A 17,942-nucleotide genomic window follows, 5' to 3' on the forward strand; every position below is an offset into this window, starting at 1 on the left:
ATCGCCAGAGATAAGGATCCACGAGAGGTGGTTAGTCCATGTCGCGAAACACACAGGGAGCATTGGTTTATCCAATGTCCAACAATCTTTAAGGTCATAGCACATCGTTTGAAGTTGATCCTTAACAATCTAATCTATGAACAACAATGTGGGTTTCTCCATGGTTGTCAAATTCATGAGGCAGTATCCTTGGCTCAAGAGGATATTCTTTCAATGAAGCAAACAAATGTTCATGCAATCACACTCAAGCTTGACCTCTCCAAGGAATATGACAGAGTAAGTTGGACATTCTTTCATCTTGTTCTATTTAAATTAGGCTTGCTTTCAATTGGATTTTGGGTTAAATTCAATCAGTGTCCTTTGCAATTCTTATGAAGGGCAGGCCTTCCACTTTTTTTAAGGGTTCTTGTGGGTTGAGGCAAGGTTGCCCCCTTTCTCCTTCTCTTTTCTTGTTGGTTCAAGAACCCTCAGCAAGTTGTTTATTAATGCTCAGTCCAGAGGTCTCCTCAAGAGGATTCAAGTAGCAGGACATTACTCTTGTCTGACTTACTCTTCACTGATGGCATTCTCTATTTAATTCCTGGTGCTCAGAATGATCTCCCCAACCTAAAATCCTTGTTGGATCTATATTGCAAAGCAATAGGTATGGTCATAAACATCGAAAAATCCCATATTATCTCCCATGCCATGCAAGAAGATTCCCCTCACCAGTCCATATCTCTTTTCCTTTCAAACATAAGCCTCTAGAAGATGGCTTCAAATATTTTGGTTTCCATCTCAAACCTAATAACTATAAGTTTGTTGATTGGCTCTAGTTGTAAAACAAGGTTGAAGGTCGAATCTCACTTTGAGTTAATAGTCTCTTGTCTAGTGGGGGCAGCAACCAGCCTGACATTGCTCAAGGTTGTTATCAAAAGCATCCCTGTGTATTGGATGTTGATAGCCAAATCCCCAAAGGAATCCTGACAAAAATAAGGAAAGCAAGTTTTCACTTCCTCTAGGCTGAATCTCGCCAGGCTGGAGGCATCCCACTCGTAAGGTAGGAAAACGTGGCATCCCTCAAAAAATTTGGAGGGTGGAAGCTGAAAAAAATCTCCTTCTTCAGTAAAGCCCTAGTAACTCGATGCTTGTGGAGATTAGCACAAAATATCTCCTTTTGGGATTGTGCTCTAAAAGCAAAATATTTATGTAATGAGACTATTGAGTACTAGTTTAGAAAGCCGGTAAAATCCTCAAAGGTCACTATAGTCTGTAAGGCTTTGGAGTCTGCTTTTCGCTAGTCGGAAATTGGATAGTATGGCGAATATGGAATGGCAGGAAGGCTAAGCTGGGAAAAGACACTTAGCTTAGGGTGGGCAACAATTTCCACTTATTTGGACCACACATAAATTGACTCCACAGGACAGTTCATTTTTTCCATGTTGGTGTCAAAGCGCAGTCCCCACAAGTCAGTGGCAAGATGGGCTAGAAATCATCTGGATATGTGCAATTGGTAGGGCATGATGCTATCGAACGGGACCAATATACTAGTTTGCTAGTGTCAAACATTATCAGACTAAATAAAGAAATTGAGGATGAACTTTGTTGGTCCAAGAACCCGGCAATGGGAAACTTCACATCCAAAAGCTCAGCTATTATTGTTTTGTGGAATCTCAATTCACTGGAGAGATAAAATGGTTGTGGTATTACTTATGGAAACTCAATACCCAACTAAAGAAAGATCACAACATGACTAGCACTAAACAATAAGATATCAACATGAGAGCATAGTTCGAAGATGGGTTGGATTGGCCCTGTTGTCACTCATTGCATTGTGGGTTTCAAATGGTCAAAGTTACCCAAGAGCAATGAAATTTTGAGCCCCTTTCTCAGGCCACAGAAGATCTCAGAGCTGAATCAAACCCTCCCCATTGCGTAGTGCTCGGAAAGAGCTCCCCAACGATATATGGAAGTCCAAAAATGGATTCCTGGAGCAAAAGATAAAGCATTATGAAGGTCTACCTTGGAAAAGCCCAGCATACCAAAAATGACTAAGTATGGAGAGAAAATCACAATTGGAGGTCAGGGGGCCGATTGCAATCGCAAATCGGCTATCAACGGAGTTCAGCAGCCAAGGAACAATGGCAGAATGACAAGTAGTGATCCATCGATCGCAGATATCGCATATCAGCAGTCAACAGGTCCGGGCACAACTTTTATCGGCAATCAACTATCGACGGGATCCCAGGGCACATGCTTAAACCAAAACTTCAAAGACTTGCGGGGGCCGATTTGCGATATAATGTTGTATCGTCGGGAAAGGGATGAAAACGTTAACAAAGGAAATGTTCGACAAAACCAAGGCAGGAGGCCCACTTTCTCTCTCCTCCACGTGGCAATCGTAAATCGGCTATCAACGGAGTTCAGCAGCCAAGGAACAATGGCAGAATGACAAGTAGCGATCCATCGATCGCAGATATCGCATATCGGCAGTCAACAGGTCCGGGCACAACTTTTATCGGCAATCGACTATCGACGGGATCCCAGGGCACATGCTTAAACCAAAACATCAAAGACTTGCGGGGGCCGATTTGCGATATAATGTTGTATCGTCGGGAAAGGGATGAAAACGTTAACAAAGGAAATGTTCGACAAAACCAAGGCAGGAGGCCCACTTTCTCTCTCCTCCACGTGGCATCAGCAATCGGTGATCAGCAGATCGACGGGGTTTCAACTTAAAAAGACCAGCAAACTGCCAATATTGCGATAAAGTGGTGCATCGCCCAGGGCCGAGAAAACCAAATACAAAGGAAAAGCATGAAAAAACAAGGTCGGGCAGGCCTTTTTCTCTCTCCTCCAAGGGGCCACGTGGCGACCTCTGATTGGTCCTCAGAGCAGACATGGTAGCTGACGTCACCAATGACATGGTAGTACAGATGCTGATGTGGCAGGCGGACACGTGTCACTCGGTTTCGGCGTTTTTAGGGGTCCTATGGGGCCATTTCTAGGTGACATGTGTCACCACTCACAGGGTGACACGTGGCAAAGATGACGTCATCCCGCATATCGGCGATCGCAACTGCTTAGCAGAAAAACTTAAGGGAAAGTGTATTCAACGCCGGATGTGGGATTGCGATTGCGATAAGAAAAAGCCCCCCCCTGGATGTGATGTTCCATAGGCTGTATTTCATAAGGTTTTCGTGTTCGGGATATCGGTCGATGTGGTGTAAGGGGTTATTAAAGGTTTTTCAAGTAACAAAGGAAAAGGCCCCTCGCGACAATTGAAAGCCTTAGCGCCCAAAGGACTAAGCGCTCGGTTCAAGCCCTCGATCACATAAAAGAAGAAGCGAAAGGGGGTTGTATTCCCAAGGGCATAAAGGGCAGTCGGGCTCGCCTGTTTCACGGTGTTCCTGTGTTAAAAGGCCAGCGTTCGAAAGGCTCCTGGGTACTCCATGAAACACGACACCAAACTTTTCAGGGCACCGATATTATCTAACAGAAAGTTAAAAGGGCATATGAGTTGGCAGTTGTTTCAGAGGCTGTTAAAGACTGAGAGTGACCCGGAACCAGCCGAGAGAGGATTAACCATGACTTAGCAGGAACATGCCAGGACCAAAGGCCAACAAAGAAGAGTGGCATGAAGATATTTCCAGAAACCATCATTTCAGTTGCGATGGATTAATTTTGTTTTGTTGTTTTGATCACTGTATTGTTATTATGTTTTGCTTTCAAGAAAGGAATCTCCCTGCTGTAATAGTTAGAGGATTTACGCTGAGACAACCATTCATACAGACAGCTGTAAATTTCCACCTAAAGATATTTCTGTAACTGATTTTCTTACCCTCCCTCTCATTATAAAAGGGAGGAAGAAACATTGAATAAAGGTTCTAAATTCTAGGAAAAAATTGTATGTGCTTCTGAATTAAACTTCCATTATGTTCGCACTTCCTCTCTAATATCAAGCAATTGTAGCTGCTAGAAATATCTCTTATATTCTTACAGATTCATTGGTGTTAACTAGTTAATACATATGTCTATATGCAACTCTGAGATTATATCTTTAGATGAGCACTTCCTGAAATCATACCATTCACTCTTCTTACATGTCTTTAGCTCAGATAAGTATAGAACTCTTGATTTTTCAAGCTCTATGTGATGAGTTATTATTCTCTTTCTCTTCTTTCATTATTCTGCAAAATCTGATTAAACTGCAAGCCCTTGATTACTCGTCCTCCACTTGTTTTTGCCTTATTCTTGTGAGTTGTATATGTGAAAGGATACCAAAAATACATGGCTTATATCCTTGGATGAAGGAACCAACCCATGTTGTTATGTGTATATTTGTATATTTGTAATTACTATGTGTAGAAGATGCATATGATGCCTTCGGTTTCTTGAGGATCATATGAGATACATAGAATTTAGATGTGCCCAGGCACTAGTCTTGTAAGCAATCCAAGGTTGTCTCTAGGAGAGACAACATCTTTTGGCATTGTTGTCAGGAAACTTATTGAAGGATTTTCGCCAGGGATATGATAAAATTGAACACCCTTCGTGTAGGTGAGCGAAGTCTGTTCTGATTGCATTCATATCACCTTGGCGACTCCACACCCCCCTCATTATCATTCATAACCCTGGATTTAAAAGGCCTCATACTCGCTCAAATACATCCCAAAAGAAAGCCCCATTTGTATCTGATCCAGAAAAGTTAATGTCCAAGAAAGTCGGGAAAGAGAAAACTCCCCCTGCTTGTACTACCATCTCATCAGCCTTTGCCACCTCCGCCTCCAATTCTCAGCCCACTGTTGCTCACTACTCAGGACTTACTCCTAAGGCCCTGACATACCCTACTTCTCCTCCAACCACTGTGGTCTTGACCCCAGTTCCTCAAGAAAATTTTAATCCCCCTCCACCAATCCAGATGGCTCTCTCAGGCCTTTTTCTAAATAAGTATGCACCTCTTAATTTACCTCAGCCTCTGAGTGCAATGCCCTAAAACCACCTAAAGCAGCTGCCTAGGTTCAATGGGGAAGATGATAACACGACAAAGAGTCACATTGAAGCCTTCAGTTCTTTTGCTCACATCCTAGATGTGGATCAACTGGATGTGGTCATGAGACTTTTTGTACAAAGTCTCGAGGGAGAAGCCAAAAAATGGTTCAAAGATCTACCTAATGCCTCCATCACTACCTGGGAAGAGCTGGAAAACCTTTCACCCAGAAATGGGGAGAAAAGAGGGATCATGAGTACCTCCTCACTGAGTTTAATGCCCTAAGAAAAAAGTCGAAGGAGGATACTTCAGAATTTATCAAAAGATTCAATAAGCAGTACAATAACCTGCCTGCTAACATAAAACCTCCTCCAACTGCAGCTCGTGTGGTTTTCCTAGGAGCTTTTGAGTTCAACGTTGGTTTTTCCATGAGAGAAAGAAAGTCTCTCACTCTAGACCAACTTCAGACCGATGCTCTTGAAGTGGAAGCCAATATGGTCTCGGTAGGCAAGTCAAGGGTAAAGCAAGAAACTACTAAACCCAAAAGATGGAAAGAGGAGGCATCCTCCTCTGGTCAAGATAAAGAATCATTAGACCCGAAGTGGGACAAGCTAGAGAAACTCGTCAGGAGTTTAACACAAAAGGTTGGAAAGCTTGAAATTGAGAACAAGAACCTTTCCAGACAGAATGCTCAAGTCAACAATCAGGGCTATAACCCTCAATATAGAAGGCCTCCACTACAACTACTTCCAAGGGAAAGAAAGGAACAGCTTGATCAGATCCCTCATCCTTTATACTTGGAAGATGGTCCCGATGAACAATCATCGGATACACAAGAGATGCAGGGAAATATGTATTTTGCTTTTACAGAAGAAGAATATGAGAATATGGCTCACCAGGAGGCCAATCATGATAGAGAAGGAACAACAGAAGAGGAAGTTATGGATTATTATTGCAAACAATTTGCAAAGTTTATGCAAGCACAACCACAATGTAAGTATGATCTAAGATATTCAAAGAAGAGGACTAGAGAACCAAAACAACAAAGGGAAGTTGCTCCCAAAGTTGTTCCCCCACTACTGAATAGAAGGAAGGGTAAGCTGAATCTTGACCCTTCCAAGATAAAAGTCTCCTCTAATGAGGAAAGAACTAGTTCAGAGGGACATATAGAAAAAGAGACACCTATTCTGCCGAAAGCTGCCAGTGGCAAGGTAGAAGGAACAGAGCCAGGAGGTACAGAAAAAGTCCAACCTACATTCAATCTCCAGAAGGAGCTTGAGAAGGTAAAAATTATTGTTCCCTAAAGTCCAACCTACATTCAATCTCCAGAAGGAGCTTGAGAAGGTAAAAATTATTGTTCCCTTGATTGAGCTTCTAAAGCAACCTATTTATAAAGCTTAGGTCTCTCAATTTATGTATCCCTCTATCTCAGCACCAGCCCATGATAGTTTAAACCTCCAGGAGGAGAGGCCAATGGTCGTTTTTGGGCCGCATGTGGAAGAGTTGGATCCTTCTATCGCACCTTTTTATGTGACTTTAGTGATCCATGACCTTTTGTTGCATAATTGCATGCTGGATTCAGGAGCCTCACACAATCTTATGCCATTATCAGTAACGGAACAGATGGGCTTGGAAAATCACTAGATCATACAAGGATCTATACTCCTTGACTCCAAGAGAGTCAAGTGCTTCGGCATGATAAAGGATCTGGTGGTAAACTTGGCTCAGATCCTGGTGAAAAGTGTGGTAATGGATATAGTGGTGGCTGATATACCTCTCGTTTTGGAATGTTCTTATCCAGATCTTAGGGTTCAAAGGTAGTGGCTCTATCAAGCTGGATCTGACTTATGCCACCATTCCCACTTTTGGAGGTCAACAAAGAAGGTTGTACAAAGAATCGCAGTTTGAACCGTGACCCTAGCTAAAGGCTCAGAGAACTCCCTAGTGGGAAAGATAACAACATCTCCTGTCTGTTCCTAGAAGAGGATGACACCTTCCTAGAGGAAACATCAATACACCTAACAGGGCAGTCAAAGCACTTGCGACCAAGTGAAAATAAAATATGGAAATTATACTTCGATGGAGCAAACTCAAAAGATGGAAATGAAGCTTGAATATTGTTGGTATCTTCGAAAGGCAGCATGATACCCCTCTCATTCAAGCTTGAATTTGAGGCAACCAACAATGTAGCAGAGTATGAGGCATTGCTCCTGGGGTTACAAACAGCAAAAAAGATGAATATCGAATGCCTAGCAATCTATGGAGATTTTGAATTGGTCGTAAGGCAGATCAGAAATCAATGTCAGGCCAAACACCCTAGGCTAAGGACGTACCAAAATGAAGTGTGGAACTTAATTGACAATTTATTCCTGACCTTTAACATCCAGTTTCTGCCCAGGGAAGAAAACCGGATGGCTGAGTCTCTTGCGGTAGTTGCAAGCACTTTCATACCCCCACAGAATCCACTCCTCAGATATGAGATAGAAGTCAAGCACGGGCCTTCAATACTTGATAATGTCAAGCACTGGCAGGTATTCAAAGATGACGAGCAGGTCAAAAGATTCATAGAATTTGTTTGGGAGTTTGCCCACTCCACCATCGATCAAGAAGAAGAAGTAGAACAAGAAGCCACTCCATGGAATGACACAGTGGCTAGGCAAAAAAATTTGCAACTAAAAGGGAACACCATCTCTCGTGGACTTGTTCCACTTGAAATACTTTTCAATAAAGACGACATAGCGTCCAAACAAATGGCCCCAAAGAAGGATGAGAAAGTAGAGGACTGCAACATCGGATCAAAGGAGGAACCCCAGATGATCAGGTTGTCCAAAGAAATCCCCTTGCAATACAGATAAAGGTATTTAGATCTATTCAAAACTTACAAAGATGTATTTTCTTGGTCTTATAATGATTTGAAATAGTTTGATACAAATATTATTCAGCATAAAATTCCTTTGAAGGGTGGGATAAAGCCATGCAAACAAAAACTCAGACAAATAAACCCACTCTTACTCCCCTCCAATGAAAAGAAGTTACGGAAGCTGTTGCGGACCAAGATCATAGCCCCTTTAAGATACTCTGAGTGGGTAGCTAATCTGGTCCCTGTCCATAAAAAGATCGAAGAGATAAGGCTATGTGTGGACTTCCGAAATTTAAACAGGGTGTCTCTAAAAGATAACTACCCTCTATGCAAGATGGATAATATATTGCAAAAGGTAGTAGGTGCAACCAGAATGTCCATGATGAACGGATTCTCATGATATAACCAAGTGGCGGTCCACCCCGAAGACTAGAGAAAGACTTCTTTCACCACTTCGTGGGGAACCTTCATGTACGCACGCATACCGTTCAAGGTGATAAATGCAGGGGCCACATTTCAGAGAGCAATGGACATAGCCTTCGTGGGTGAGCAAGAGAAATTTGTGGTAGTCTACTTAGATAACATCATAGTCTTTTCTAAGACTGATGAAGAGCATATCCTCCATTTAAAACTCACTTTCGAGAAGTGCAGAAGGTATGGCCTCTCTCTGAATCCGAAGAAATCTCAATTCGCCCTGAGTGAGGGGAAGCTGCTTGGACACATAGTAGCACAGGAAGGAGTAAAGATTGATCCTGAATGAGTCAAAGCCATCAACCTTATTCCCCTGCCTAGAAACAAGAAAGAAGTCCAAGCCTTTTTGGGGAGGATAAATTTCTTAAGGTGATTCATACCCAACTATGCTGAGATAGTTAAAGGTATCACAGATATGCTCAAGAAGGAGAACGAAGTTAAGTGGAGCTTCGTCCCCCGTGATTATTTCACAAGGATCAAAGAAGCTTTGCCTGAGGCCCCAGGATATGCTCAAGAAGGAGAACGAAGTTAAGTGGAGCTTCATCCCCCGTGATTCTTTCACAAGGATCAAAGAAGCTTTGGCTAAGGCCCCAGTGCTAGTCAGCCCCGATTATTCAGTGCCCTTCTACATCTTTTCTTTCGCCTCTCCACATACCATTGTTGTTGTGCTGTTACAGAAAAATAAAGAAGGTTACAAGCAGCCCATTGCCTTTTTCAGCCAAGTCCTAAGGGACGCTGAGCTGAAGTATGATATATTGGAGAAATAGGCTTATGCACTGGTCAAGGCGCTGAAGTCATTCTGTATGTATGTACTGCAATCTGAAATCACAGCGTTTGTCCCAACGACTGCAATCAAAGACATTCTGGGACAGGGAGAGCGAAGGAAAGAAGGGCAAATGGATAGCTAAAATACAAGAATATGAGCTAGAAATCAAGCCTACCAAGCTCATCAAAGGCCAGGGGTTGGCCAAGATTTTGTCTGAATCCAACTGCCAAGCTCTAGGGATAAGCCTAATCACAGAGGAGGGTAGTCCAGAGGATGAACAGAGCAGAATTAAAACAGCTGAACAGAAGATCTATGCCAAGTATGAGGGATCACCCAGGTATAAGAACATTGTTCATTACCTCTTATTTCTAAGATGCCCGTTGGGACTAGATAGATCAAAATACCAGAGTCTGAGATTGCAGGCACAGAAATACATTATATCCAACGGACTGCTCTATTGGAAGGACCCGATGGAGGTATTACTATTGTGTTTGGTTGAGGGAGAAACCCATGAAGTGATTGAGGATTTCCATGGAGGAATCTGTGGAGGACACTACAGTTGGAAGGCAACAGCACACAAAATCCTCAAGGCAAGATTTTATTGGCCCACTTTGTTTGGAGATATTTATTCTAAGGTTAGGTCATGCCAAAAATGCCAACTGCTTGCTGAAAGACAAAAGTATGCTCCTCTCCCTCTGATTCTTGTGCATGTAGAGGAGCCTTTTAGACAGTGGGGATTGGACTTCATTGGAGAAATAAACCCACCTTCTAGTGGCCAACACAAATGGATTTTAACAGCCACTGACTATTTCACCAAGTGGGTAGAGGCTATCCCAGCCAGGAATGCTACTAATTCAAGGGTGATAAAATTCATGGAGAACATGTTGTCCCGTTTCGAGTGTCCTTTTAAAATCATCACTGATAATGCACAGGTCTTCAAATCTGTCAAGTTCACCAACTTCTGCCACAAATTCAACATCATTGTTGGACACTCCACTACATACTACCCTCAAGGGAATGGCTTGGCTGAGTCTTCTAATAAAATTGTGGTGAGAGTTCTAAAGAAGACCATCACTGAAAATCAAAGGAACTAGAACTCTAAACTAAAGTTTGCTCTGTGGGCTAACTGTGTCACACCCAAAAGATCCACTAGGAAATCACCCTTTGAGCTAGTATATGGCAAGGTTGTTGTCTTCCCTATCCAATTAGCAATGCCAGTAGCTAAGTTGCTACAAGAAGCTAAGGAAGAACCAAGCGCCTTGACTAGAAGAATGAATCAGCTGGTGGAGCTTCACGAGAATAGAGAGCAAGTGGGGACCAAACTGTGAAACTACCAACAAAGGATGAAATCTCTGTTTGACAAGAAGTTTAAGGGCAAACCTCTTTAGCAAAGAGATTTAGTTCTCAGATGGGATGTTAGGCAATAAGACAAAGGCAAACATGGGAAGTTTGATCCACTATGGTTCGGCCCTTTCAAGATTGTAGAAGAAAGGGGAAACAACACCTACATGCTTGAAAACTTGGATGGTGAACTGTTGGAACTGCCTGTAAATGGTCAGTTTCTAAAATTTTATTTTCAGAATTAGAGATATCTGTCTCTTGCTCATTGTAAATATCCGGTGTGTATGTTGAGATTGTTATTTGAATTTTCAGTTTATTTTCAGAAAAGTCATTTTCACAGAATTATATTTTGTTTAAGAATAACTCCATGCCCAATGGAAGGAAAGACTACTGGTCTACAGGTCCTCAGCACCTTGCCAACAAGGCACTGTCCCTAGTTGGAGCCAATGTTGTCACTCACTGCATTGTGGGTTTCAAATGGTCAAAGTTGCCCAAGAGCAGTGAAATTTGGAGCCCCTTTCTCAAGCCATAGAAGATCTCAGAGCTGAATTAGACCCTCCCCATTGCGTAGTGCTCGGAAAGAGATTTCCAACGATATATGGAAGTCCAAAAATGGACTCCTGGAGCAAAAGATAAAGCATTTTGAAGGTCTACCTTGGAAAAGCCCAACAAACCAAAAATGACTAAGTATGAAGAGCAAATTGCAATCGAAGGTTCAGGGGGCCAATCACAATCGCAAATAGGCTATTGGCAGAAGTCAGCACACAAGGAACAATGGTGGAATGACAAGCAGTGATCCGTCGATTGTCGATATCGCATATCGGCAGTCGACGGATCTAGGCACAGCTTTTATTGGCAATTGGCTATCGACGGGATCCCAGGGCACATGCTTAATCCAAAACTTCAAAGACTTGCGGGGACCGATCTGCGATATAATGTTGTATCGCCGGGAAAGGGCTGAAAATGTTAACAAAGGAAACACTCGACAAAACCAAGGCAAGCGGCCCACTTTCTCTCTCCTCCATGTGGCATCGGCGATCGGCAATTAGTGGATCGGTGGGGTTTCAACTTAAAAAGAACTGCAAACCATCAATATTGCGATAAAGTTGTGCATTGCCAGGGAGCCAAAAAAACCAAATACAAAGGAAAAGCATGAAAGAACAAGGTCAGGCAGGCCTTTTTCTCTCTCCTTCAGGCGGGTACATGGCAACCTCTGATTGGTCCACAAACCAAAATATTCATTTTTTTTCAACTTTTTTAATATCTAAACCAGCTACAACATAAAATAAATACATTGACACATAAATATGATAAAAGAACTAATATATAAGATGTTTAATATCATTTCTAGTGCTAAAAAGTAAAATCACACATAACAATGAATCATGTCCTAAATAGTAAGTCCTGACTCCTGAGTCCCCACTCAGCCTCAAAATATCAACAAAAAAATATAATAATGTATCTCATGAGTCATAATGTCATATACAATGAAATGAACAAGTTACAAAATAATTAAAGTCTAATACTATTGATTTCATCTACCCCTCTTGCAAGAAAATGCCATAAGCTTTCCCTTTTCCTCTAGATGTAGATGTTGGTACTGGTGGAGTTGGCAGTGGACCCTGTTGTGCTCTATAAGCTGAAGAACTAGGAGTAGGAGCTATAGGAGGTAGACCACGTCCTCTGCTAGTGGTAGGGGTAGCCCGGGCAGGTGTTGTCACCTCCTCCTCCTGTTCCTTGGCCTCCTCCTCCTCCTCCTCCTATTCCTTGGCCTCCTCCTCCTCCTTCTCCCCCTCCACTACATCCTACACTAATCAATCATCAGCAGACTCCATGAAAGGCCTCTCGGCCTCAACCCTCCATGCAGCAGTGGTGTCAATCCCATCCAATGAGATGGCCTCCATATCAGGTGTCCTCTCAAGTTGCCTCACCCACAATCGAAGATTGTAGTAGACGTAGACCATGTCATTAAGTCGCTGGGACTCCAACCTGTACAAAGATCATGAAATAATAATTAATAATTATAAAAAAAAATATTGTTTAATGAATTCAAAAATTTATTTGGAAATTTGCAATATTTTAAATTTTTAAGTGTTAACTTGTCGCCCTTCTTGTTGTGTATTTTTTCAAATACACTCCAGTTGCACTCACATCCTGAGGAGCTACATGTTTGGCTGAGGATTTGAATGGCAAGCTTTTGCAGAAGGGGTACCCTGGCACCATACATTCTCCACCATGCATCTACAACAAAATTACAAATAAAATTTTAAATAAACATAAGAAAAAAATGGAATTTGAAGAGACAATGAAATTTGAAACAAAGTTACAAACTAAAAAATACCTGGCATTTTAATCGTCCTATCAGTCACAGCCATGTCAAAGCCAAATGTGCCACCTGCCATCCTATATGTCTCAATTTCTTTAGAGATCTCTGTACGTTCTGCTGGAGATCGCACCATCTTCTGGACACAGGATAAGAATCCATCCATGATCTCAGCATCAAATACAAACCCACATGCGTAAGAAAATGCGGGGTTCAGGAAAATCCCAGCAGCATGAATGGGACGATGGAGTGTGTTGTTCCATCGCTCATCAATCACTCCCCATAGGAGGAGTTGTCTCTGAAACCCCTCATCTCCCTTATCATCATAGTAGGCCCGAATGGCTTCTTTGGCCCTATCCATGGCCTCATACAAATAGCCCATTGCGGGCTTCTCACCATCAACTAACCAAAGAACCTTTACCAAAGGTTCAGTAACGGCGCACACCTCCTACACTCCCGCCCAGAAGTCTTCCCAACATGAAACTAGTCTGCATACGGCCTCTCCCTCTGGTTTGCGGCTCATTGGCAAAGCATGCCACTCCTCTAAAAGAAACATTCTCTTCACATCCCACATAGAATTCAAGAGGGATTGAAGATATATGAAACTGGTGACAAACCGTGTAATGGCAGGGCGCACTAACTCTTTGTTGTTGGTGAATCTTCTCATCAAGCTAAACACAGATGTATGGTTATATATAAATTTTGTAATGCTTTTGGATGACTCAACAATATCTTTGACCAAGGGAATTTTCCCTATGTCCTCCAACATCAAATCAATACAATGCGCAGCACAAGGTGTCCAAAATAAAGTAGGATGCCTGTCCATAAGCATCCTGCCAGCAGCAACATAATTTGCAGCATTGTCCGTTATGACTTGGACAACATTTTCTGCACCCACCTCCAAAATAAACACATCTAGCAAATCACATAAAGTTCTTGCATCTTTGATTTGTGCAGATGCATCAACAGATTTGATAAACATAGTCCCCTTGGGGCAACTAACCAAGAAGTTTATAAGGGTCCTCCCCTTTTGGTCAGTCCAACCATCTGACATCACAATGCATCCTGTTTGTGCCCATGATGTCCTAAAATCCTCCAATCTTTTGGTGCAGTCAAGCTTTTCATTTTGAAGAATCCGACCTCTCATGTCATGATAAGAAGGGATTTTGTACCCTGGGCCAACAGTTGCAATAGCACTAAGAGCAAGTTGGAAAAATGGATTATTCCTTACAATGTTGAAAGGAATATCACTCCAAAGGAGAAATTTTGCCAGCAACTTGTCAGCGTGTTCTTTCTCAGTTTTTTTAGCATTGAACTGATAGATGGTTGTGAACCAGGTGTGGTTCGAGGAACAAAAAATGATGAGGCAGCTACCGGATTGGTTGATGTTGCAGTAGAACCAATGGCACTTGCTTGTTCAGCTGACTTTTTTAGTTGCCTCTTCATTTCTTCTTTGGCTTCTCTATTGTGGTCTAAAGTTTCCAATGCTTTCATGGCTCTTTGGATGAGTTCAAGATTTGTATTTTTGCAAGGCCCTACATCAAATCCAGGGATTTTTGCAAGGTGATACTTCAATCTGTACACCCCCGGACATATGGTGCCCACACAACTTGCAAGTCAAGTTTAGTCTATCATTCGGAGCATTAGGTTCACCAAATTCCCAGAAAGGGTCCAATTTCCTTGGCATGTTTGATTTTGAACTTTGAAGTTGAAAACTTGAATGGTGTTTCGGTGAACCTATGGGAAAATAAGGATTACAATTTAGTATTTACAAGTTACAAACTTACAATTTAGTATTTTACTATTTACATTGTACAAAAACTAAAAAAAATTACATACAATTTAAGAAACCCCATTCCAAACCCAACCAAAAAAACAATACATTGGACAAATGTCAAAAACCCCATTCCAAACCCAACCAAAAAACCTAAAAAAAAATTACATTGGACAAATGTCAAAAACCCCATTCCAAACCCAACCAAAAACATTGAAAAAAAACAAAAACAAAGTTACAAAACAATGAAAACAAAAAACATTGGTGCCCATACCGGTTTTATGAAGATATAGTGTCTCCTCCTTAGAAAAATCTAAAAAAAAATTACAGTGCACAAATGTCAAAAACCCCATTCCAAACCCAACCAAAAACATTGAAAAAAAAACAAAAACAAAGTTACAAAACAATGAAAACAAAAAACATTGGTGCCCATACCGGTTTTATGAAGATATAGTGTCTCCTCCTTAGCTCACTCTTCGATTTTCTCCTCCAGCTAGTTGATTTAGCTCCAAAATCTCCAAGTCTCCAAGTCTCTAGCTCTCCAAAACCCCAACGCACCTTTTTCTGTCCAAATGAACCAAAAAAAATCGTGTTTTCCCTTTTAAAATCGCACTGCCCAATGGGCCCGCGATTTTTTCGGAAAAAATCGAGCAAAAAAAAATATTCCAATTACTATGCGCGATTTTATCTTTTCTTTGAAATTATCGCGATTAATGCAACACTAGTCACCACTCACAAGGTGACACATGGCAAAGATGACCTCATCCCGCATATTGGCGATCGCAACTGCTTAGCAAAAAAACTTAAGGGAAAGTGTATTCAACGTTGGATGTGGGATTGCGATTGTGATAATAAAAAGAGCCCCCCCCCCCCGGATGCGATGTTCCATAGGCTGCATTTCATAAGGTTTTCGCCTCCAGGATATCGGCCGATGCAATGTAAGGGGTTATTCAAGGTTTTTCAAGTAACAAAGGAAAAGGCCCCCACGCGACAATTGAAAGCCTTAGCACCCAAAAGACTAAGTGCTCAGTTCAAGCCCACAATCACACAAAAGAAGAAGTGGAAAGGGGTTGTATTCTCAAGGGCGTAAAGGGCAATCGGGCTCCCCTATTTCATGGTGTTCCTGTGTTAAAAGGCCAGCGTTCGAAAGGCTCCTGAGTACTCCATGAAACACGACACCAAACTTTTCAGGGCATTGATATTATCTAACAGAAAGTTAAAAGGTCGTATGAGTTTCCCGCTGTTTCAAAGGTTGTTAAAGACTGAGAGTGACCCGCAACCGGCCGAGAGAGGATTAACCATGACTTAGCAGGAACACGCTAGTACCAAAGGCCAGCAAAGAAGAGTGGCATGAAGATATTTCCAGAAACCATCATTTCCGTTGCGATGGGTCAATTCCGTTTTGTTGTTTTGATCATTGTATTGTTATTCTGTTTTGCTTTCAAGAAAAGAATCTCCCTACTATAATAGTTAGAGGATTTATGCTGAGACCACTGTAAATTTCCACTTGAAGATATTTCTGTAACTGGTTTTCTTACCCTCCCTCTCATTATAAAAGGGAGGAAGAAACATTGAAGAATGGCTCTGAATTCTAGGAAAAAATTGTATGTGCTTCTGAAGTTGTATGGACTCCAGATCTACATCTTTCTGAATATGAATGAAACAGTGGTGATTTCCATGTTCGAGTATTACAGTATGTTGTTTCTCTGTTAAACTTCCATTATGTTTGCACTTCCTCTCTGATTTCAAGCAATTGTAGCTGCCAGAAATATCTCTTATATTCTTACATATTCATTGGTGTTAACTAGTTAATACATATGCCTGTATGCAAGTTTGAGATTATATTTTTAAATGTGTGCTTCCTGAAATCATAGCATTCGCTCTTCTTACATGTCTTTAGCTCAGATAAGTAGAGAACTCTTGATGTTTCAAGCTCTATGTGATGATTTATTATTCTCTTTCTCTCCTTTCATTATTCTGCAAAATCTGATTAAACTGTAAGTCCTTGATTACTCGGCCTCCACTTGTTTTTGCCTTATTCTTGTGAATTGTATATGTGAAAAGACACCAGAAATACATCGCTTATATCCTTGGATGAATGAACCAACCCATGCTGTTATGTGTATATTTGTATATTTGTAATTACTATGTGTAGAAGATGCATATGATGCCTTCGGTTTCTTGAGGATCATATGAGATACATAGAATTTGGATGTGCCCAAGCATTGGTCTTGTAAGCAGTCCAAGGCTGTTGTGCTCTAAAAGCAAAATATTTATGTAATGAGACTATTGAGTACTAGTTTAGAAAGCCAGTAAAATCCTCAAAGGTCACTATAGTCTGTAAGGGTTTGGAGTCTGCTTTTCCGCTGGTCGGAAATTGGATAGTATGGTGAATATGCAATGGCAGGAAGGCTAAGCTGGGAAAAGACCCTTGGCTTGGGGTGGGTAACAATTTCCACTTATTTGGACTACACATAAACTGACTCCATAGGACAGTTGATTTTTTCCATGCTGGTGTCAAAGCGCAGTCCCCACAAGTCAGTGCCAGGACGGGCTAGAAATCATCTGGTGATGTGCAATTGGTAGGGCCTGATGCTATCGAATGGGACCAATATACTGGTTTGCTAGTGTCAAACATTATCAGACTAAATAAAGAAATTGAGGAAGAACTTTGTTGGTCCAAGAACCCGGCAATGGGTAACTTCACAGCCAAAAGCTCAGCTATTCTTGTTTTGGGGAATCTCAATTCACTGGAGAGATAAAATGGTGGTGGTGTTCCTTATGGAAACTCAATGCCCAACTAAAAAGCAGGATCACAACATGACTAGCACTAAACAATAAGATATCAACATGGGATAACAGTTTGAAGATGGGTTGGATTGGCCCTAACCAATGTACACTGTAAAACTTCTGAAGAATGCATATCTCACCTTTTTCTCTCTTGTCCTTGTACAGTCCAAGTAATCAGGAAGGTTCTCGCTGAGCTCAGTTCGCATGCAAGATGGTCAGATACAAGTCTGGAAGATAATATGAAGATTTAGTTGGGTGATAAGTCAGTCATTCAGTTTGAAGCTTTCCCCTTGTATTCTGATGCACAGGATGCACAGAATTCCAGCATTTTCAAATCTTCAGATGTTCCCCCTGAGATTACAGCAGGGATGATCATAAAGCTATGAAAGGAATTCATGGTTTCCCCAAAATAGAAGAACAGAAATCCAGTGATGCCAACTATCGACTATGAAATCCCTTGGGGTTGTTTCAATGGAGCTTCGCAAGGTCATCCCCTACTCTGTGGTGCAGGCATCATATTACATTTATCTCATTCTCATATTATGCATGTCTGTTATGCACCAGGCAGAGGCTCCAACAACAGAGCCGAATTTATTGCATTGAGAACTCTCCTCTCAGTCACTTCTCTGAAAGGCATCAAAAAATTAG

At 41.6% G+C, this 17,942-nt stretch overlaps 1 protein-coding gene across 3 annotated transcripts in view; it reads right to left on the reverse strand.

Annotated features, from left to right (window-relative positions):
- Positions 1-17,942, reverse strand: part of LOC149238917 (2-dehydro-3-deoxyphosphooctonate aldolase 1-like) — a 459,022-nt gene that overhangs the window by 394,427 nt on the left and 46,653 nt on the right. The gene's annotated exons all lie outside the window — the stretch shown is intronic.

Source organism: Pinus tabuliformis, chromosome 8 (assembly GCF_031772625.1).
Source record: "Pinus tabuliformis cultivar Carrire ecotype Pingquan chromosome 8, CPIR1, whole genome shotgun sequence".
Classification (NCBI taxonomy): domain Eukaryota; kingdom Viridiplantae; phylum Streptophyta; class Pinopsida; order Pinales; family Pinaceae; genus Pinus; species Pinus tabuliformis.